At 37.6% G+C, this 15,830-nt stretch overlaps 1 protein-coding gene across 4 annotated transcripts in view; it reads left to right on the forward strand.

Moving 5' to 3' along the window:
* The window catches only part of SLC8A1 (solute carrier family 8 member A1), a 490,734-nt gene that overhangs the window by 392,651 nt on the left and 82,253 nt on the right, over window positions 1-15,830 (forward strand). The gene's annotated exons all lie outside the window — the stretch shown is intronic.

Here is a 15,830-nt window from a genome sequence, read left to right on the forward strand (position 1 = left end):
AAGAAAACTGGCTTTGCAAACTGAATAGTTCAATGTAAAATAATTACAGAACTCAATCTCTCAGAGTGAGTTCAAATATAAAACTAATCTAGAAGGCAGGAGATGTTCCATGACAGAACAGGACTAAGAAATGAAAAGGCAGAAAATGGAATATACAGAAAACTTCAGTGAAAAATTCACTCAACCATTTGGGGTGATTTTCTGGTCCCAACAATGTCCAATAACACTTTCGTCTGTTACTTTCTTTCCTGGAATTGACTGATTGAATTGGTTTCATAAACACAACCTTATGATTCATACAAAAAAAAACCACCCACATTTGCCCACTATTTCCACTGTTTTCAATGTTTCACAGTTATGAAATGTTTCACAGTTATGAAATGTTTCACACGTACTTTCTATATCTCAATGCACTATTTGAGGAATAATTTAGAAATAAATTTCTTTAAAGAAATAATTTAATTTAGAAATTCAATTGAATCTAAGATTAAAAATCATGGAGATTCCATAATCTATTATGACAGTGTTATCATAAATGTTATAATAAACTTGTCCTTGGGCAGATCAATTTGGACTTTGGTTCCCTCATCTATAAAAAGAGGAGGCTAAATTAAATGAATAATAAGGTCTTTTCCAGATCGAAGTCTATGATCCTCAATATTTAATAAAGCACTGAATCATATTTTTTGTTTCCATTGGTATTCAGTATTCACTCATTCAAAATAAATACCTATTTGTGCAGTACATAGATCATTTTATATTCAAAACAACCATTTTACAGATGTTTTCCTTAAAAACTTTATTGTGATGATTAAATAATGGCCCAGAGTTGGCCCTGGGTTCCTGAATGTTATGCTAGTGGGGCAAAAGTTTTGGCAGATCTCAGAAAGCTAGAAAGATTGTGAGTGCAGTCCCAGGGACAAATTGTCTGTCAGTTGAAGGTTTGACTGGCTAAGTTCTGAGAGGCTCCTCACCATTGGGCTAGATAGCAGGTGTTGAATTTTTTTTCCAGCTTCAGTCATTCATGAAGAATAACTGTTAAATAATGGAGGAGTTTTAATCTGTTTCCAATCTACATAATAACACATCACACCTGTTTGTTATTTTAGCATTTAATGAATATACATTGATATGATGCAATGCTTCTCAGCAAACTTTGGAAATAATACAAGTCCAAAAAAAAAAAAAGACAATCCCTGAAGCACATTGGGATCCACAGCAATTGTGTAAATTACTATTATCTGTACTTTGAGTACTAATTGTAGGAGGTCCAATCTGTAATGCAGTTACATCTTTTTGTAGCCCATATGGATTAACACGTAGATCTGCCCCCTGTGTGTGTTCAGTGTAGCATATACCAAGCCAACTCTGTGACTGAGGCAAAAATTACCTATTATTCCTTTTTTATATTGTGGTCAAGTGATTTGTTTTTGTTGAGGTGTCATTCGATTCATGAAATTCTGCTGAGAGTTTTATAAAATCGAAGATTTCAATGGCAAAAGGAGATAAGAAAAAAATGAGAAAATCGTATAGAGGGAGGATGAGTGTAAGGAAGAAAAGAAGGGAGGGAAAAAAAGAAAGAAAAAGAGAGAGCAAAAAAGGAACTACAAACCAATCAAAAAAAAGAATTTTGCAAAGTTACAAAAAACAATCTTGGTGCCGAAGATATGAGAAGACACTTACCCCATTCCTTTCCAGAAGAAATGTGGAACATTGTGTATATTGTCAGATTTTTTTAATGTATCGATGAGTTTTGCTGATTTTTTTCCAATATATTTCTTGTTTATATTTTTTTAAAATAAAGAATGGACCATTTGCTCCCAAAAAGAAAAAAAAAAGGTAAAGAGAGGGAAGGTAAAAAGAGAAAGAAAATGAGGAAGAGAATAAAGAAAAAGAAAGAAGAGAAGAAGTAAAGAAAACAGGTGGAAAGGAAAGAAAGAAGGGAAGGAAGGAAAGAAAGAAGGAAGGGGATAGAGAGAAGAAATAAAGGAAGGTAAGAAGGAAGAAGAAAGAAAGGAAGGAAGGAATGAAGGAGAAAGAAAGGAAGGAAGGAAGGATGGATGGATGGATGGAAAAAAAGAGAGAAGGAAAAAAAGGAAAGTAAGAAAGAAGAAAGAAAAGATAGAAAAATAGTGTTGGGATGAATGGGTCCAAAAGGTTTTTGGTTTTGTTTTGTTTTTCAGTTCTAAGAAGATTAATCCTATTCTTGTTTTTGTTTTCTTTTTTAGTGTTAAGTGCCTGGTATCTGTAAGAAATTTAATTGCCTCCTTGCTAATTTTATCTTGTGATTGCCTATTAAGCACCTTAGATCATTTGCATTAAGGATGCCATGAGATGCGGAATTATATTGGGTGATGTAGTTTAAACCAAGTGGGATACATGAAACAGAATTAATCCTCCATATAGAATGACTCAACTAACTGAATGGTTCAGCAAGTCCCTGGTCTGTGCAAAGACTGGATTACAAAAAAGCCAGAGACACTTCATAGCATCACAGGATTTAGAGCTAAAAGAGATTAAAGAGGATCAAAAGAACTCCTTCAATTTAACAGATGGAGAGACTGAGGCCCCCAGAGATAAAAGTGATTTTACCAATGTCATACAGGGTGTAGGGAGTAGCACAGTCAGAATTTGAACCCACATCCTCTGGCTCTAAATCTAGCCCTATCTCCATTAACTTGATGCCTCATTTGGATACTTTTAATATCCTGGTGGTTAGTTTCTGTTATGTGGTGTATGTAAATACAGCCCTAATCACCAAGATTCTATCTCCTGGTCCCTTCATCTATTAGTGGTATTAGAGGCAACTAAATAGTGAAATGAATAGAGTCTGGGGCCTGGAGTCAGGTCACACGGTTAACAGCAGTGTGATCCTGGCCATGTCACTTAACCTCTATCTTACTCAGTTTCCTCAACTGTAAAATAGGGATAACAAAAACACCTACCTCCCAGGGTGGCTGGGGAACAAACAAGATATTGGTGAAACTATTTAGCAAAATGCCAGGCATTTGGTAGATGATTAATAAATATTTTTCACACTTCACACCCCCAAACAAGATACTAGAATATTTCTGTGGATACCTACATATATACTTGTCAAGAATTCTCTAGACCAGCTGAATACTCAGCAGAACATAGTGGGACACAAAATGGACTTTTGATTCGGGTCAATTCAATAAATTTGTTAAGTGCCAAATGTGTTTAGAGTATTTCTCTTGGGCTGGAGAGAGGCAAAGTTTGTGCAAAACCTGATCCTGACCTCAATGAATATACATTGCCTAAAAAGGACAACACATTAAGCCAGATTTGGCCATTGGCATCTTTGTACCATTAAATGAATAAGGGTCTTTCTAAGGAATCAATAGATTAATCAATAATAAAAATAAATCAATAACAATAATAAACCAAAATTTATCTAGAACTTTAAGGCATGCAACAACATAATAATAAATGGTGAAAATTTATATAGAATTTTAATGCTTACAATAATAATAATGATAATAAACAATGAAGATGTATGTAGAACGTTAAAGTTTACAAAGCACTTTACAAATTGTACCTCATTTTACAGATGAGAAAAGTGACCATGAGAGAAGCGAAGCGATTTGCCCAGGTTCTAAGTTGTCTGAGGCTAGATGTGAACTCGAGCCTTTCCAATTCCAGGTCGAGCATTCTAACTAGTGCACTACCAAACTGCCTATCAGAATTAGGAATAAGTTGTAGTGGATTACAAAGGATAAATACTAATTCTCACTGGCCAGTGAATTTGGATTTCCTCTGAGAGAGACAAGACAGACAGAAAGTTTCCAACCAAGGAATAAATGGTAGACCTGAGAGCTTAAGAGGGAAGATGATAGGATATCAAGCAAAAAAGCTATTAGCAAAGAAGCAGTGAAATGAGTTCAAATCCGTTTCTGCTGCTTGCTGCCCCCATGACTGCTTTCTCACTGGTGAAACCCAGGGTTTTTACAAGGGTGTCTTCAAAGGTCCCTTCCAGTTCTCTTATCCTGTGTCCCGTGGACCTAGGATGCCACTGAGGGTGTGATCACAGAAAGGAATGAGAATGGATTAGAACGATGAAGTCTCATAGATATATGGTGGTGATTTATCATGAATTATTTTTAAGAATTTATTGGGCCTTGGAGCCATAGTGAGAATTCTTATACTCTCCACTTCCAATTAGGGGTGGGGCAGGGATGGGAGACAACCCTGGCAAATCTTCATTGGAAAAACTTCTGGGGAAACTTGTCAAGGGGTTTGTGGATGATTTAAGAATAGAATAATCTTTGCATAAAAGATTGTACAAAAATTCAGAGAGTAGAAATTACAGGTTGTGATCAGACTCCCAATTCATTTCTCTGATTTGCTCCTGGCTATGAAGAGTTGAGCTTAGTTTAAAGGCTACATTCCTTCATTTTGATCAGAAAAATAAATCTTTAATGGGAGGGTGAGGGGGCAAATTTGTCCACCTCCCAATATTAAATGAAGTAAAACAAAACCTCACTCTACACTTTTAGCCAACCCCAGCCCATGAGAAGCTGAATCATTCAATAATTTTGCTATTGGCCTTATGGATTCAAAAAATGTCACTTAAGGACAAAATGTTTGCTACTGAAACAGGTTTGTTTTATTCAGCAACTGCACTGGCCTTTTGATCTACGTGATAAATATGAAAGTCGGTCCTTCACAAACAGACAGAGAAAACTTGCATAGATTCCAAAACTTGCTAGAACATGATGTTTCCTTGATAACCAACCTGGCAGGTATGTCATACAGAATGGATGACTCCAATGTCTTTGGGTCCTCTGGAGATTTAATTTGATTTTCTTTTAGGGGACAGGATTCCATGAGAATAACCTCTGTCCATAATCCTGTTAGGTTTAGTTTAACTGCTTAATTATTTTTTTTCTTTTTTTAATAAATTTATTTTTTTTATTTTTAGTTTACAACACTCAGTTCCACAAGGTTTTGGGTTCCAAATTTTCTCTCCCTCCCTCTCCTCCCCCCTACCCCCCAAGATGGCATGTAGTCCAATGTAGATGCTACATATGCTTCACCTTGAACTTATTTATATAATAGTCCAGTTTTAAAGAATTATGACCAGTGATTACTTTTGTTTATACACAAATATACACAGTTATTGGAGTCTCGTTCTTCTATTGATCTTGGTTCCATGATACAGAGAAGCATTTCAAATAAAATGGGGTGCTCAAAAGTAAAATCCCTCAGGTCTTCCTGTTGGCTGCTAGATAGTGCAGTGGTTAGAGCACTGGACTTGGAATCAGGAAGACCTCGAATTCAATTCAATTATCAAATGCCTACTATGTGCCGGGCACTGGAGATAGCAATAAGTAAAAGTAATCACTGCTCTCAAGGAGCTTACAATCTAATAGCGGGAAAGATAATACACATTGTATACATAATACACAAAACAAACAAAAAATGTATGTGTTTGGGGTTGAGGGTAAACTGGAGATACCCAGGGTGAGAAACAGAGTTTATGAAATTGAAGCCAAACAGAACCACTGATGGAAAACAGAGATTCACAGGAAAGTTCGGAGACTTCTATTTGGGATGAACTTATCACATCACTCTCCAGCCCTCAAATTAGAGGGGAGAGGTGACTGAGGGAGCTGAAATGTTGAGTATCAAACCCTAGGAAAGGCATGATGTTCCCTGGAGTCAAAACCAAGCAGAGCCATGGATGAAAAATCCAGCCTCAGACACATTCTAGCTATGTGACCCTGGGCTCTGTGCCTCAGTTTCCTCATTTGTAAAATGGAGATTCTTTAAGGTCACCAATGACCTGTTAAATCTTTCTCGTTTACCTCTCTCTCCTGCATTGCCAATACCCTTTCCTTCTTGGAATTCTTTATCCTCTTGCTTTTGTGATCCTATACTACCCTGTTCTTCCCTACTAAATACTAACTAGATGTCCCTTCTTTGTCCCTCTTTCACTCTTTCTTTTTCCTCCTCTCACCCTCTAAAGTTAGGTATCTCCCAAAAGACTACCTTTAATCCTCCACTTTTCTTTCTCTGAATCTTTTCCATCATGGAACTTCTCCAAGTGTTATGACCTCAACTATTTATCACCTTTATGCGGGTGAGTCAAAATTGCATCTTTAGCCCTGACCTATCTCCTAAACTCTAGTTCTGTATCACTGTTGGCTGGGCATTTCTACTTGAAAGTCCTGCTATCATATCAAACTCAACTCATCCCAAACCAAAGTCACTCCCTTTGGTCCCAAATTGAGTACCCCTCCCTACTCCCCTATTTCTACCCATGCAATATTCACCATCACTCAAAGTTCAAAGTCACTCAGACTCAGAACCTTGGTCATTGACTCCTCCCTTTTCCTGCTCCCTCTCATATTCAGTCATTCGCTGAGTCTCACTGATTCTTTCTTCTTAAGGTCTGTAACATCCCTCCTTTCTGTTGCTACTCATTGTCAGGCTCTTATTACTTCAACCCTGGCAAAAGTCAGCTAACTGGTATCCCTACTTCAATCTATCTTGAATGTATCAGTCTGATCTTTCTAAAACAACATTTGGATCATCTGAGAAGTGTGCAGTAGCTCTTTATTATTTTCAAAATCAAGTCTGATGTCCTTATTCTGCCATTCAAGGCCAAACTGATCCGAACCTATCTTTTCTAAACTAATCACCATGATTTTCCTACATAGACCTTCTTCTCAAGATACTCTGCTCTACTTTGTATCCCCTGACACTCATATCCTTGACTTTGTTAGGGGTGGGGCATGGGTGGGAGACAACCATGGCAAATCTTCAGGAAAACTTCTGGGGAAACCTGTCAATGGGTTTTTGGATGATTTAAGAGAAGAATAATTGTTGTATTAAAGATTATTATTATCCAATGGTGTATGAGTGGTTATAATTAATATAGAAAATCGATCATGAATGAGGATAGTACAAAAACAAGTAATTTATTAGTTATATATTTTTCCTCTTCTCTGAATCATAGGATCATTGATTTAGATTTAGATGGGACCATAGATGACATCAAGTCTAACCCCTTCATTTGCAGATGAGGAAACTGAGACCCAAAGAGGTTCCATGATTTACCCAGGATCATAGGTAGTAAATGACAGAGTCAAGTCCAGCAGTACTTTTTCCTGCTACAGAGGAACTACCAGATGAGGAAATTCCCTCTACCAGTTCAGGTTAGCACTTTCTCTACAAGTCATAGTTTTAGAGAATTTCCCTGAGGACTGAGAGGTTACAGTACTTCCACCGCATCACAGAGCCAATGTATGTCGGTGGCAGAACTTAAATCCAGGTCTTCCTCCTCTCAGACCAGCTCCCTGTCCAATTGGCCACCCCACCCCTAACACTACATGGTGCCTTAACATTGCCATTTTATTCCTCTTGTCTATGTTTCTACATAGACAGAGTTGCCTTTGTGTGCATTTGTGTGTATAGAGATGGCTCTATGGTGTAGACCATGGGATTAAAAGTATGAGAGTAAAAAAATATCAAAGTCAGTTCTGTCTATATATTGGACATTTTGAGCCAATCTCCTCTGATAGAGATCCCAGTGCTTTCAGCATAGTGTAGCAGTGATCGTCACATTCCATGAGCAAAGTCTTTCCTTTATTATGGACTGAACCTCTTTTCTTTTGTACAAAGCAGACAAAGGACCGAAGTAAAAAAATCTCTCAGAGGAGTTACAAATATTCCTGCAATATGTTTAAAAGGTTCAGAAAGAGGGAGTGGGAGGTAGGGCAAGGGTGAGGGAAAAAAATCAGAAAGTTCATTTGGAATCCAACAGCATCACGGCCATGGTAAATCTTAAGGCTTTTTGAGAAGCACTGACAAATTGGGAAGAGAGAATAATGTGCTGAAACTGTACCCAAGACATTTATGAGCACAGCTCAGGAGAAGATATGTTTCTGCAAAGATAAAATTGCCATTTCTGCCAATTTGGGAATAGCTTAACTTATTCCTCCCCCCCTACCTCCCGCCTAATGATCTTACTAGACAATTCCTATTGTCTTTGGGAGCACAAAGAGGATTATCAGATAGTGGGTAAGCAAGTATTATTGAAGGCACAAAAGTGTAGTAGGGTGTTGAGAATCCAACACCATTTTTTCTAAGTTGTTCCATATTTCCCCAGCCTCTGAGTTCTTTTTTTTTTCCTGAAAGAGTTCTATACAACACCAACACAAATAATTGAAAATGGAAAAAAATACAGTTTAAAAAATTATTTGATGTTCTTTTAAGTATGACAAATTCTACTGTTTTGACTTGATCAACCACTGAATTTAGTTCTTTGGGTGGGAATAGAGGCATTCCTAAACAGCACATCCAGTGTCCCTATCACTCAGTGGCTCCAAGACAGTGAATTGTAATGGATGGTGAAGAAGGGTGGGTAAGAGAATAACCCACTTTTAAAGATTTTTGAGACCATATAAATTTAGTCTGTGTTTTCTATATTCTCCCCTTCATTTCTCCAAGATGCCTTTTACTAGACCAGAATTTCCATTTGGTAACAATAACACAAGATTATGTTTCCATATTGACTTTCTCCACTGAGACCAGAACACTCAGAAGCCATCTGCTTGCTGAGAGGTAGGGTGGAGATAAGATGTCATATGTGTCCGCGTTCCATAGCAAAGGAAACTTAAGCAGAGAGAGATTCATTGACAGCCTGTTTCATAAAGTAGCAGCTTCAAGGAAAGAAAGGTTTAGGTTGCCCATTTCCCAATTTTTACTGCCTGTTTCTCTTATCTGAAGAAACTTTTCTTGTATCAAGATAATACTAACTTGGTGATGGGGCCCCCAGAATTATTACAGTATTTGTGAGACTGTCATTTCCCAACTCAACATCACTTTATGTTCTCATGCCAGCTATATTAACTCTTGTCTTTGGAATAGACAAAGTTAACCAACAAAACAACCCCTCTTCAGGTTCCCATTAAGGGTTGTGTCTCCAAGCAAAGAGCAACTTGTGTCTTTTGTTTTTGTTGCTGCTGTTCAGTAATGTTCAATTCTTTGTGGCCCCATTTGAGGTTTTCTTGGCAAAGATACTGAAGCGGTTTGCCATTTCCTTCTCCATGTCTTTTTACAGATGAGGAAACTTAGACAAACAGGGTTAAGTGACTTGTCCAGGGTCACACAGCTAGTGAATGTCTGGGGCCAGATTTCAACTCAGGTCTTCCTGTCTCCAGGCCCAGTGCTCTGTCCAATGTGCCACCTAACTTAGATTCGTGGTTTCAGAGCTGGAAAGGACCTAAGAATTGATGTTGTTCAAACCCCTAGTGGTATAAATGTGGAAACTGAGGCCTGGATGACCTCATAGGTCCCTTCCAGTTCTAAATCTAGGACAATGAAGTTACTTCTTCAGCATTGCCCGGATAGTAAAGACCAGAGCTCCAATCTGAACTGAGGGCCTCCGATTCCAGATCTGGTACTTTCTCTCCTGTGGTATAATGTCCTTTAAGAGCCCTTTGGGACACCAGGCAAAGGAGGTGAATGATACGGCTAGGTGAGCTTTATCACTAGAACAGTAATTAAGCAATAATGGGTGTACATATTTGATGTTTCATGTGGCATAAGCTTCGATGATTTGGAAGATGCTGCCTCATTAAAAAAGGCAGGTGGGTAGTACATTGCATAGTGTACTAGACTTAGAGTGAGGAAGATCCGAGTTCAAATCCATCCATTTATTAGTTGTGTGACCCTAGGCAGGTCACTTAATCTCTGTCAGTTTTCTCATCTGCAAGAGGGAGATAATAATAGCACCTCCCTCCCAGGGGTGCTGTGAAAAATAAAATGAGATATCTATATTTTGCAAACCTTAAAGCACTATATAAATACGTATCATTATTATTATTGATGGTAAGGAAAGCTACCACTGTCTGCATTTATAATGTCTCCCAGTAGAGGACAGGAATTCATCTAGATTAATTATTGACAGATATATGTTATATATGATAAAAATAAGAGTGGAGATATAGCAAAATACAGTGGAAAAGATATTGGTCTGGGGGGCCTGGGGGTGTCAAAGGCTCTGTAGCCACTTTAGCGTGAGGCTTGGGTTAAATAATAAAATGTCACTATATCCCATTCAGAAGGCAGTCAGGCATACTAAGAAGAATTCTATATTTAGAATCAAAAGACCTACATTCAAATCCAGCCTCTGACATGTAGTACATACGTGACCTTCAGCCAGTCACTTAAATCTGCTAAGCTTTAGTTTCCTCGGGTGTAAAATGAAGAAATTGGGCTTGATGAGCCCATAGATTCCTTCCAGATTTAAATCTATTATTCCCACCTATACTATGAAGATGCCTTGCCTTACAGAAGGATTGTAAGGAAAAATCCAAGTGAATTTATGGCCTAAACCTATTTGAACAGTAAATAGAAGAGGAAATTGGCTGGGATCCCTTTTGAAAGCTGCCAAGAAAGCATAGGCTGGTTTTTTTCTTCTGAGGTTGTAAACCCCTTGCCTTATTGTTATTAGCAACTCCACTGCCTTTTTTTAATGTACAAAGGTAACTCCAGAGTCACTACTTAATGATTTACTTGGCTTCAAGGTAATGGACCACAAGTTTAAACAAAATACTGCAGTGGGAATCTATAACCAATACATTGTTCCTTGTCAGTGGATAAAAATAAATTCAAGAAAGGCATTCAGATAGATGATTCTGTGCTATAGGGAGGAATACTGCACACTTCTTTGGCATGTTCAGGGAGGGCCAATCCCTAATGTGCTTTTCTCTCCACTCCCTTTTAAACAATAAATCACAATAAGGCAAAGGAGAATTCTGCTTCTGACATTTACTTACACCTTTAAACTTTAAAAGAAAAGAAGCAACCTGGGATTGTTACTTGGCAAAGGGGAGGGACAGTCTCATGATTAGAGATCAAATCAACCACCTGAACCACTTATTATTTTAAAACCCAACAAACAGAGGGGACCACTAACATTTACCTGAGTGAAATGAAAATGGAATCTGAATTGAGGGGCAGTAGAGCAGACACACAGAGAAATCACACTTAGCCGTGATGCAAATAGCTTTAGAAGCATGTGGTTGGTCTGACAGGAAGGGATGCTCCTCTGTGACAGTAGCTTCTCTTTGCTTGCTAAACCTGACTGCTATGGGCCAGAAGATAGAATTCTCTGACACTTTTCCCCTTAGGAGACCAGAGTTTCTGACAGCCTTGCCTCACTTCAACCCTAGGGAAACAGCCTTCTGTGAAAGGAACAGTTGGTCCAGACCTTTTTTTTTTTCTTTCTTTCTTTTTTAAATACCAGATATGGCAGTGGGTCGAGTTTGCAATGCTTCCTTTGTCAACCAAAGACCTCTGGGAGGGAGAGATTTTGGCTGTCTCTCCCCCTCTTTGTGGTCCCTGCCCACTTCTTTCCTATTTTGGTCTGAGCATGCAGTATTTTATAGTTAGAAGGTCTGAATGACCTTCTTTCTTTATTTAATACATCATTGCCCTTTACTCTCTTTCTCTAAGGCAACTGAAACCCCTGGGGGATTCATTTCATTTCCAGATGCAGCCAGTGTTGGATAAACAGAACCAGAGTTCATACCAGCTTCTATGAAAAAGAAATGACTCTGCAGGAGTGTAAACTCTGCCCCCTACAAGCTAAATATGTTTTCTCACCTAAGCTATTGAAGTTGACTTCAGAAATCAGCCTTCACCTGGGGAGCAGGGAAGGGGGAAATCTCACCATATTTTATAAGATAGAGCAGAAAACTGCTGGAGGATATAACAAAAGATTTTCTTCTCGACTTTCTAGTTAACTGACGAATTAAAGGTAGATGTCGATTTTGACTGAGACCTCTTTGCCACAATTTTATATCTATATATTCCAGAATGCATTTTTAAAACTGTGGGTAGAAATATTTATTATAGAATTTTTTCCTTATTCATATTTATATAATATATTATAATTAATGTATCAGAATAAAATATAATATAATAATATATGATATAAAAGAATAAATATTTATTATAGAAATCAATTATTATTAGGCAAACTATGAATTCATTGTTCAGTCCAAAAAAAGAGAGCCCCTCAACACTTAGCCAGCATGCATATGGAAGAATCAGGAGAGAAAATAGTGGCTTTTGGCAATGCAAAACAAGAGAGGGAGGTAACTAATAGTGGGACAGGAATGACACAGGTAAATAAAACTAATGCAAAACATGGGAACCAGAGAGAATTTCCTTAATTTTGAAAATTCTTTCTGAGGTTGATATATACAACATGTTTCAAACAAGGTCAAAAATCAGCCCATCTGAATTTTTAAGACTCATCGACAAGAAACTTTTTAACTAACTTCATTTGTTTATTCTTTTTAATTCTGTAAAAGCAACTTTTAAAAATTAAATTCACTATGTTTGAAGCACTGAATTTAACTTTTCTCTGCATTTAGGCTAGTCCTATCTGCCATTTCTCTAATAGGCTGTAATATACAGATTACCTGAGAGCCTCAAAATTCATGGCCTCGTCAGCTATAATCAAATACAACACCAGCACTCCTCTCTAGATTTTCATACTCACTTGCCTTGATGAAATATTTTAAAGGTTAATTTTAATAATCATAATTGACATTTGCCTTAAGTTTTGAAAATCACTTTGCAGGCATTATCTAGAGAATTTGATTCTCACAACAGACCTATAAAATAAATACTACAGATGTTATTATCCTCATTTTATAAATGAGTAAATTGAGGCTCAGAGAGGTTAGGTAATTTCAAGTATTCATTCAATAAACATTTATTAAGCACCTAACATGTGTCTGACACTGCTAAGCACTGTTACTGCCTTGGAAAAGCTCCAGGTCTAACGGGGGAGACAACAAGCAAACAACCATGTACAAACAAGCTAATAAGTGTCCAGGTCATTCAAACTCAAGTCTTGCCTGACTTCTAAACTTGTGCTTTCCCTACTTCATACTTCATCAGATTTTTTGAATGCCTATATTTTCACCCTTATTAAAAATTTAAGTTTTATTGCCTTGATTCCCTAGGAATAAGCATAGCCTCTAAAGCTAAGAAATCAGTCAGTCAAAAATACTATGTAATAAATAAACACCTTAAATCAATCCAAATGCATTCATTATGCACCTACTATGGTCCAGGGATTGTACCGGGGGCTGATGATACAAAGACAAAAGCGGAACAGTCCCTACCCTCAAGGAACTTACAGTCTAATATGGCAGATGGAACAGACACATAAAAGTATATTAAAGAACTCATACAAGTTGACTTTGAGAGTGGGGAAAAGAGAAGTATTAGCTACTGTGGCGACCAGGAAAGACCTCTTGCAGAAATGACACTTGAAGTGAGTCTTGAAGGAAACGAGTGTTTCAAAAGTCTAGAGGTGATGAGGGAGGTCATTCCAGGCACAGAGGATAGCTGGCCAATACAAAGGCATAGATAGAGGAGATAGGAAATAAAGTGCTCAGTGGTTGGTTGCACCAGCAACAAGTCCTGGATCATAAAATCCACTGTGGGGAATAAGTCTGGAAAGGTAGGATGGAACCATGTTGTAAAGAGCATTAAATGCCAAAAATGATCATTTATCTTTGATATTGAAGAGAATGGGGAACCACTGTAGTTGATCAAGTGGTGGGATGATGTGGTCGGACTGGTACTTCAGGAAAATCACTTTGGCACATTATGGAAGATGAATTTTGGAGTGAGAAGGGGCAAGAAGCATAGAGATCCATTAAAATATCAAATTAAAATACAGTTCAGGCAAGAAGTGATGAAAACCTGAACCAGAGTGATAGTTACATGACTAGAGGGGACCTAGGTGAGTGATGTTGAAGTAGAGGCAACAAGTTTTGGCAATTGATTAGATATGTAGTGATTAAGAATAAGGAGTAGAGAATGGTGCTGAGGTTGTGAATATAGGTATTAGAAGGATGGTAGAGTCCTTGGGAAATTCCAAACAAAGGTGGGCTTGAAGGTAAGGATAATGAGCTTGATTTTTTACATTTTGAGTTTGAGGTATTCAGAGGTTCAAAATTTTATTATGTAACTGTGATAATTCTGTAATTCCTATATTGGAATTCTCCCTTTTCAACCTAGTCCCAGCTGAATTTTCCAGACTATTATAGATAACTCCCCTTCTCATATGCTCTGGTTACCCAAACTGCCCTTCTGGTTCAGTTCATCATACACAGAATTCCACCTTCCATTTCCATTTGTTTGCTCTGGTTGTTTCCCATGCCTGGAAAACACATCTTCCTCATCTTTTCCACTTAGAATTCTTTGTTATGCTAGTGCCTCCTGACACCCCATTCACATTGAATTTATTTTGTAAATATTGGATGTAATACAAGCGTGTATGTATGTACATGTAAAATCCCATAATAAAATATAAGCTTCTTGAGGGCAGGGACTTTTTCACTTGTGTCCCAGTGCTCAGGACAGGCAGTGCTTCTAAATGCTTATTGATTGATTATATGGTTGATTTTTTAAAAAAATCAGATTATTTGGGACTGTGAAGCAAACTCTAGGTCACTGGCAACTATGCCACACTTTTCAGAATCATGCTTATGACCATACGTAATATTTCCATCCAATGCATATTATTCACTAGATCAATTCATCACACATTTTCTAAGTTCTTACTATGTTCAAGGCCCACACTAGGAATACAAACACAAAAATTAAATAGTCCTTACTCTCAAAGAGCATACATTCTGTCTTCCTTGACTGCTTGTTGTTATCTGTGCTTAGTTTTTAATTTGCTTCTCATTCCCCCTCCCCAAGGAGATTCAGAGGTCAGATTTCCATCAAAGATCTATCTATTCCCATTGTTTCAATCATTTTGACTGAATTGATGAATCAGTTCAATCAAACACTTAGTCAATTAATCTGGGAGAGAAAAAAAAGAACTATGTACCTTTGCGTTGCCGTTAAAGAAACAGAATTATAGTAATTGGGTCCATTTTGAGGTAGAAGAGAAAAACTTCAAGGCAATGGAAGTCACAAAGTTAGTCTTAACATTTGTTAGCCAGTTTCAGAAATCAATAAAAGGACACTGTACAAAATTAGTATCTTCCTATGTGAAGCCATGGACATAACCCTTCCTAAAATGGAAAATTGGCCCATTTGATACTGGGAAAGGTACTGCATGGTATCCCATAATGTGCCCCTTTTAAGTACATCTGTGAACATTACCTACACTTTTTTGAGGGGGAAAGGCAAGGCAGTTGGGGTTAAGTGACTTGCCCAAGGTCACACAGCTAGTAAGTGTGTCAAGTGTCTAAGGCCAAATTTGAACTCAGGTCCTCCTGACTCCAGGGCCGCTGCTTTACTCACTGCGCCACCTAGCTGCCCCTACCTACTCTTTAAAAGGAGGAGTGGGGCTTACTCCTCCAGACATGAAGGAACTGGTGAGTAAGAACTGCTACCTAAGATTGATTAAGATGTCTTTGTTAATTAAGGTTCCTAATAATAGCTTTATTGTGCATGAGATGGGAAATTAGTATATAATTTAATGTCTCCAACAGGGGTATTATTGACCTTCTTATTAATGATTTTTAAAAACCATCATTATACAAACTCCATCCACTCTAAGACGCTTTGCCAGCTACCCTTAAACATTTTTTTCCTATTCTGTTTTCTTCACCTAAAATGATTTCCACTATCACAATTTCCCAATAGTCTGTTCCTTCTTCAAGAGTATGATTATCTGAGAATACCGATGTTGAGGAATGACATATTATATTGACAAAAATAATTTTAGATTTTAATTTCATCGTATATATCATATGGGTGCCTGAAGCTATGTTTTTTCACTGCTCAGAGTCTAATAAATGAGGCCATTATAACTA

This window comes from Trichosurus vulpecula, chromosome 3 (genome assembly GCF_011100635.1).
Source record: "Trichosurus vulpecula isolate mTriVul1 chromosome 3, mTriVul1.pri, whole genome shotgun sequence".
In the NCBI taxonomy this organism is placed as follows: Eukaryota; Metazoa; Chordata; class Mammalia; order Diprotodontia; family Phalangeridae; genus Trichosurus; species Trichosurus vulpecula.